Source organism: Psammomys obesus, unplaced genomic scaffold (genome assembly GCF_907164565.1).
Source record: "Psammomys obesus unplaced genomic scaffold, mPsaObe1.curated_primary_1811, whole genome shotgun sequence".
In the NCBI taxonomy this organism is placed as follows: Eukaryota; Metazoa; Chordata; class Mammalia; order Rodentia; family Muridae; genus Psammomys; species Psammomys obesus.
In genome coordinates, this window is record NW_026590542.1 from 810,125 (window position 1) to 818,623 (window position 8,499).

The window sequence follows — 8,499 nt, forward strand, 5'->3', positions numbered from 1 at the left end:
ACACACACACACACACACACACACACACACACACACACACACACACAGTGAGTGAGAGAGAGAGAACAGGTCTCATTATGTTGCCTAGACTGTCTTAAACATCTGGGCTCAAGAAATCCTCCTGCTTCAGCTTCTAGAGTAGTTGGGACTACAAATGAGCAGTCCACTGTGTCCCGGCTGCATGAAAAACAAACAAACAAACAACAAAAAAATAAAAACAACAAAACACTTCTGAGCCCATGGATGTGGCTCAGTGGAAATTTGGCAAGCTTGATTGAATGAGTTCCTCAGACTCTTTCACTTCCCAAGTTGGATTAATTCTGCTGACATCACATGGCTAGATTGAGGAATTGGGTGTGCTTATCCCACAACTATTTAAATTATGCTGTTTCTCCACTGGGAACATTCCATGCACTTAGGGGAATCTGTATATCCTGAAAATATTCATCCTTATAGCAATTCCAGTAACATCAGTTCAAAACTCTTGCATGTGTATCTGTCAAGTCAATAGCACAAGGTTTGAACAAATAAATAGCAGTGGGGAGGCACCGATGCTAAGGCACAAAGGTGTCACAGGTACCATTTCACCACAAAACCAGAGGAACAACTCTTGGCAGGAGCAAGGTACATGGTGCTAGCTTCTAAACATAGAATCCTAAGGATTCTCTTGGGGAGAACCAGCTCCCCCTGCTGGTAGTTCAGAGGTAACACCAGGGCAAGCACTGTCGAGGCTAAGCTCAAATTTTCAGTTTTTCTTTTTCTGTTGTTTCTGATGTTGGGGATAGAACCCAGGATCCCTAACCCTTAACCCACAAACTTTGTAAAAAAAAAATTGAATCAGTGAGTTCCAGTTCCAAAAAAATTAAGGTAGAGGCAGCCTGGGGTGTGGCTCAGTTGGTAAAAAGTGCTTACCTGCTATGCACAAAGCCCTGGGTGCAATCCCCAGCACTACATAAAGCTGGCATGGTAGCATATGCCTGAAATCCCACCGCTTGGGATGTAGAGGTAGGAAGACCAGAAGTTCAAAGTCATCCTCAACTATATAGTAAATTTAAGGATAAATTGAGCTTTAAACTGTGCAGTACTTGCAATAAAAATAATAATGTGGAGCGTAGTTAAGGAAGACACCTGATATCTACCTCTTTGACATCCACATACAACATACATATGTACATACAACCCCCTACATGAACTCCCATATTATTCTATATTTAGGTTAAATAATGCAAATTTCTCAGAATGTGATACAAAATTACAAACAGAACCAGGATACCTACTCCTAAAGTCAAACAAGCTACAGATTAAAACATTTTCTTTTAGACAGGATGACAAACTGGGTCTACAGTTTGAAATTTACTATTAGCCTCAAATTTACTATTAGACCGTGGCTGTCCTTGGAGTTGGAAAAAATCCTTCTGCTTTAGTCTCCCAAGTGCTGAGGTTACAGGTGTGAGTTAGCACACTTAGCTTCAGGCTAAAACTTGTATTAGACTATGAGAGAAGTGGCAAAAAGAAATGGTCATTTGTTCAGGGGTCAGATGGGTTTCATTGTAGCGACAAATCAGCTGGGATCATGGAGTACAGAATTATAAGGCTGGGGTACTAGAAGAGACTACAGGTGTGTCTGGCTTGATTTTCAATTTGTTGGCTATGTATTGTTGAGTGATTTTATATACATACATATCTGTGTTCACAGGTGGACACTTATGATTTGTGCATTTTCTGATAAGAGCTTCAACAGAAGGTTTAAAAATCAACTTAAGGGTAAGACATTAGAGTACCATTGAGATGGTTCATGGATAAAGGTGTTGCTCCAAGCCAGATGACCTTAGTTGCATAAAGGAATTTCCCTCCCTCCAAGCCTGATGACCTGAGTCAGATAAAAGTGCTTGTCTGATGATCTTAGTTGCATAAAGGTGTTTGCCTCCAAGCCTGATGACGTGAGTTGAATAAAGATGCTTGCCTCCAAAACTGACAATGTGAATTAGATTTCTGAGCTCCACAAGATTGTTTTCTGATCTCCACACGCATGCCATGCATGGAATACATGCCATCCTTCACATACACAAAACAAATAAAACTTTACAGTGAGGGGAGAGAGTGGGACAATCAAAACTAACAATGTACAAAAAAGGCAAAGAAATTTGATACAGCCTGGTGAGGTGGTGCACACCTGTGATCCCAGCACTCAGGGAGGCAGAGGCAGGCTGATCTCTATGAGTTTGAGGCCAGTCTGGTCTACAAAGTGAGTCCAGGACAGCCAAGACCACACAAAGAAACCCTGTTTTTGGGGAAAAAAAAAACAGGAAAAAAATGATAGTTCATAAACAGATAAAAGTAAAACAATAAGAGTTTGAACAGAGATAACCTGGGAGGGTGAATAAAGCTGCTCCCAGAAACCATGTTTTTCTTTCAGCTTATTTACTTTACATCCCAAGAGTGTCCCATCCCTCCTCTCCTCCCAGTCCCTCCATTTCCCTTCCTCCTCCCTTCTCCACTCCCTTTCCCCCCAGAAAAGGGGAGCCACCTCCCCCAGTATCAATCCTCTCCAGCACATCAAATCACATTAGGACAAACCATATCCTCATCCACTGAGCAAAAGCAGGCAATAGAGTCCATATTAGAAACAGATCACCCTCCCCCCACTCACCAGGCGACTCATCGGCCACATGTGTGCAGGGGGCCTAGGTCCAGACCATGCATGCTCCTTTAGCTGATGTCTCAGTCTCTGAAAAGTCCTCATGGGACTGGGTTGGTTGTCTCTGTTGGTCTTCTTGTGAAGTTCCTGTCCCCTCCAGGTCTTTCCATCTTTTACACAGCACTTTCACAGGACCCCGGGAACACTGCCCCATGTTGGCTGCAAGTCCCAGCATCAGTCTGAATCTACTGCTGACTGGAGCCTTCCTGATGACAGTCAAGTTAGGCTCCTGTCTGAAAGAATACTAGAATACCATTAATAGTGTCAAGGGCTGGCTCTCTACCATGGAGTGGGACTCATGTTGGGCAATTATTGATTGGACATTTCCTCGATTTTTGTTCCCTCTTTATCTTGTACTTCTTTTAGGCAGGGTAGTTTTTGGTTCAAAGGTTTTGTCAGTGGGTTGTTGTTCCTCAACTTGCACTAGTCCTGCCTGGCCAAGAGGTGGTCAGTTCAGTCTTCTTGTCCTCCCCCGACTCCCACCCCCTGTTAGGAGTCTCAGTTAGAGTCACACCCAAATACTCCCAGGAGCCTACCCTGTCACAGGCCTCCAGCTTGACAGAGATGTCCCCCATCAGTTTCCCTTCTTGTTCCCAGCCTTCTCACCTCCCACCCCCATTTCCCCCTCATTTGATCCCCACTCTTATTTCCCTCCCCATTCCATGTCTTTCCAAGTTCTCCCTCTTCATCCACTTCTGCTGTCTATTCTATTTCCCCTTCTGAATGACATTTTGGCACCCTCCCTTGGGCCCTCCTTGTTACTTAGCTTCTTTGGGTCTGTGGATGGTAGTATGGTTATCCTGTAATATAGGTATAATATCTTCTTATAAGTGAGTACATACCATGTGTGTCTTTCTGGATCTGGGTAAACTCACTCAGAATGATCTTTTCTATTTCCATTCATTTGCTGCAAATCTCATGATTTCTTTGTTTTTAATGACTGAGTAGTAATCCATTTTGTAAATGTACTACAATTTCTGTATCCATTCTTTGGTTGAGCCAGTTTCTGGCTATTATGAATAAAACGGCTATGAACATAGCTGAACACATATCCTTGTATTGTAGAACATATTTGGGTATATGCCCAAGAGTGGTATAGCTGGGTTTTGAGGTAGAACTATTCTCAGTTTTCTGAGAAAGCTCCAGATTGATTTCCAGAGATGTTGTAAAAGTTGGTACTCCCACCAGCAATGGAGGAGGGTTCTCCCTTTCCCCTTCTCACCAGCATGTGTTGTCACTTAAGTTTTTGCTCTTAGTCATTCTGACTGGTGTAACATGGAATCTTAGAGTCATTTTGATTTGCTTTCTTTAAGTGCTTCTCAGCCATTCAGGATTCCTCTGTGTTGAATTCTTGGTTTAGCTCTGTACCCCAATTTTTAATTGGGTTATTTGATTTGTTGACATTTAATTTCTTAAGTTCTTTGTATATTTTAGATATTAGCACTCTGTCTGATGTAGGGTTGGTGAAGATCTTTTTCCAATCTGTGGGCTGCGCTGTGTTCTATGGACAGTGTCCTTTGACTTACAGAAGCTTCTCAGTTTCATGAGATCCCATTTATTAATTGTTGATCTCAGAGCATGTGTCATTGGTGTTTTGTTCAGGAAGTTGTCTTCTAAGCCACGTGCCAATGAGTTCCAGACTTTTCCCCACTTTGTCTTCTAATTGGTTTAGAGTCTTTGGTTTTATGCCAAGGTCTTTGATCCTGTTGGACTTCAGTTTGGGGCAGGTTGATAAATACGGTCTATTTGCATTTTTCTACATGCAGACATTCAGTTAGACCAGAACCATTTGTTAAAGGTGTTTTTACCTCCCATTATATGGTTTTGGCTTCTTTGTCGAAAATCAAGTACCCATAGGCATGTGGGTTTATTTCTGGGTCTTCAGTTTGGTTCCATTGATCAACCTGTCTGTTTCTATGCCAAAACCATGCAGTTTTTATTACTAGTGCTCTGTAGTATAGCTTGAAATCAAGAATGTTGATACCACCAGAAGTTCTTTTATGTGCAGAATTGTTTTGACTATCCCTGGTTTTTTATTTTTCTATATGAAGTTAACTGTTGTTCTTTCCAGGTCTGTAAGTAATTGTGTTGGAATTTTGGTGGGAATTATATTGAATTTGTAGATGGCTTTTGTCAGGATGACCATATTTACTATGTTAATCCTACTGATCCATAAATATGGAAGATATTTCCATCTTCTAAAATCTTCTTCAATATTGTGGATATAAACATGCTTTTGTTTTGGCCCCAGGTATGGGATGTGGGACTGATTCAGACAGTCTACAGCAGCAGACTACTTGCTTTGTGTGGGCTCTGAGAGGAGCTCTTTGCCAGCTGCAGATAGTTTAAATCTGAGAATTCTGGAGAGAGAACAAATGCCAGAGCCCAGAGACTATGGATATAAGAGAAAGAACAATGCTGCTTTTGCTTCCCCCTTGTTGCTTCTGGTTGCTGTTATGATACAAGAAGATCATAACAAGATCATAACAAGAGATCTCCTGAAATGAGGATTAGACTAGTTTCAAGGAACCTGATGACTCTAATCAAGAGGAAGCAGTTAAGGGAGAGAACTATGCTCCCTATCCCACTAACCCTTTCTCTCTCCTACCTGGTGTTGGGGTGTTGGAAGGGATTGGGGTGGAGTATGGAGAAAAAGTTAAAAGAAATATAAATAAATGTGTTTTAAAAAAGCATACCAACACTTCAAAGACTTGAAGTTCTTGTCATACAGGTCTTTTATTTGCTTGGTTAGAGTTACACCAAGGTATTTTATATTATTTGTGTCTATTGTAAAGGGTGTTTCCCTAATTTCTTCCTCAGCCCTTTTGTTGCTTATATAAAGGAGAGCTACTGACTTTTTGAGCTAATTTTGAATCCAGACAATTTGCTGTAGGAGTTTTCAGGTAGAATCTTGGGGGTTTCTTATGTATACTATCATCTGTAAATAGCAACTCTTTGATTCCCCTTGATCTCCTTTACTTCCCTTATTGATCTAGCGAAAACTTCAAGTACTATATTGAAGAGATACGGTGAGAGTGGGCAGTCTTGTCTTGTCCCTGATGTTAGTGGGAATGCTTTAAGTTTCTTTCCATTTAACTTGGTGTTGGCTATTGGCTTGCTGTATATTGCCTTTACTGTATTTAGGTATGTGTCCTGTATCTCTGATCTCTCCAAGAATTTCAACATGAAAAGGTATTGGATTTTGTCAAAGGCCTTTTCAGCATGATCATGTGGGGTTTTTTTTCTTTCAGTTGGTTTATATGGTGGATTATATTGATGGATTTTCATAGGTTGAACCATCCCTGCATTCCTGGGATGAAGCCTACTTGATCATGGTGGATAATATCTTTGATGTGTTCCTGAATTCAGTTTGCAAGTATTTTATTGAATATTTTTGCATCAATGTTCATAAGGGAGATTGGTCTGGAATTCTCTTTCTTTGTTGGGTTTTTGTTTGGTTTATGTATCAGGGTAACTGTGATCTCATAGAATGAGTTTGACAATGTTCCTTCTGTTTCTATTTTGTGGAATAGTTTGAGGAGTATTGGTATTAATTTTTCTTTGAAAGTCTGGTAGAATTCTGTGCCCAGGGCTCTTTTTGGTTGGGATGCTTCTGATGACTGCTTCTATTTCCTTAGGGGTTATAAGTTTAGTTAAATTGTTAACTTCATCTTGATTTAACTTTAGTAAGTGGTATCTATCAGGAAAATCATCCATTTCATTTAGATTTTCCAATTTTGTGGCTTACAGTTTTTTGAAGTATGATCTAATGATTCTTTGGATTTCCTCAGTGTCCGTTGTCTTTTCATTTCTGATTTTATTAATTTGGATACTCTCCCTCTGTCTTTTAGTTAGTTTGGCTAAGAGTTTGTCTATCTTTTTTTTTCTATTAGAAAAAAAACCCTGCTCTTGGTTTTGTTGATTCTCTGCATTGTTCTCTTTGCTTCTAGGTTATTGATTTCAGCCCTGAGTTTCATTATTTCCTGCAGTCGACTCTTCTTGGGTGTGTTTGCTTCCTTTTTTTCCTAGAGCTTTCAGGTGAGCTGTTAAATTGCTAGTATAAGCTCTCTCTACTTTCTTTATGGAGGCACTTAATGCTCTGAACTTTCCTCTTAGCACTGCTTTCATTTTGTCCCATGAATTTGGGTATGTTGTACCTTTATTTTCATTGAATTCGAGAAAGTCTTTAATTTCTTTCTTTATTTCCTCCCTGACCCAATGGTCATTAAGAGAGTTGTTCAGTTTCCATGAGTTTATAGGCATTCTATTATTTCTGTTGTTACTGAAGTCTAGCTTTAATCCATGGTGGTCTGATAGAATACAAGGTGTTATTTCAATTTTCTTGTATTTGTTCAGGCTTGTTTTGTGCTGAGTATGTGGTCAGTTTTGGGGAAGATTACATGAAGTCCTGAGAAGAAGGTATATTCTTTTGTGTTTGGATGGAATGTTCTGTAGATATCTGTTAGGTCCAATTCATCCATAACATCAGTTAGTTTCATCATTTCTCTGTTAAGTTTCCATTTCAATGATCTGTCCTTTAGTGAGAAAGGTGTGTTGAAGTCACCTACTATTAATATGTGGGGTTCGCTGTGTGATTTAAGCTTTAGTAATGTTTCTTTTACAATTGTGAGTGCTCTTGCATTTGGGGCATATATGTTCAGAACTGAGATGTCATCTTAGTCGATTTTCCTTTGATGAGCATGCAATGCCCTTCCCCACCTCTTTTGATTAATTTTGGTTAAAAGTCTATTTTATTAGATATTAGAATAACTACTCCAGCTTGTTTCTTGTGTCTGTTTGCTTGGAAAACCTTTTTCCAGCCCTTTACTCTGAGGTAATGTTTACCATTATTGTTGAAATGTGTTTCTTGTATGCAGCAGAATGATAGGTCCTGTTTAAGCATCTATTATGTTAGCCTGTGTTTTTTTATTGGTGAGTTGAGGTCATTGATGTTGAGATTAATTGTTACTTCCTGTTATTTTAATGTTGGTGGTGGTAGAGTGTGTGTATGTACTTCCTTTCTTTTGTTTTTTTTCTGCTGTGGACTTATTTGTTTCCTGTGTTTTCCTGGGTGTAGTTAGCCTCCTTGGTTTGGAGTTTTCCTTCTAGTGTCTGAGTTTGTGGCTAGGTACTGTTTAATCTTGGTTTTGTCACGGAATATCTTGTTTTCTCCATCTATGGTGATTGAAAGTTTTGCTGGGTATACTAGTCTACTCTTTTAGTGTCTGCAGGACATCTGTCTAGGCCTTCTGGTTTTCAGTCTCTGTTGAGAAGTCAGGTGTAATTCTGATAGATTTGCCTTTATGTGTGACTTGGCCTTTTTCCCTTACAGCTTTTAATATTCTTTATTTGTTCTGTACATTTAGTGTTTTATCATGTGATGGGAGGATTTTGTTTTCTGGTCCAATCTATTTGGTGTTCTGTAGACTTCTTGTATATTTATAGGCATTTCAACTTGACAAGACCTGAGTCTGATTATTCTCTTTTATTTTGCTCTGCTTCCCACATTGGTACAAAACTCACTATGTTACTCACACTGTATTTGTAGTCAAGATCCTCCTACCTCAATCTACAGAGTGTTGAGTTTGCAGGATTGACCCACCACACAGGTTCTATTGCTGTTTATTGAATAGTTGTTTGTTTTTAAGGGTCCCTCACTGCTGCATAAGATTAAGTTAGATGAAAGTTGAAAGAGTTTTCTTCTATGATTTTGCTGAAAATATTTTCTGGGTCTTGGAGTTTGGAGCCTTCTTTTTCTTCTATTCCTATTATTCATAGGTTTAGTCTTTTCGTATTATCCC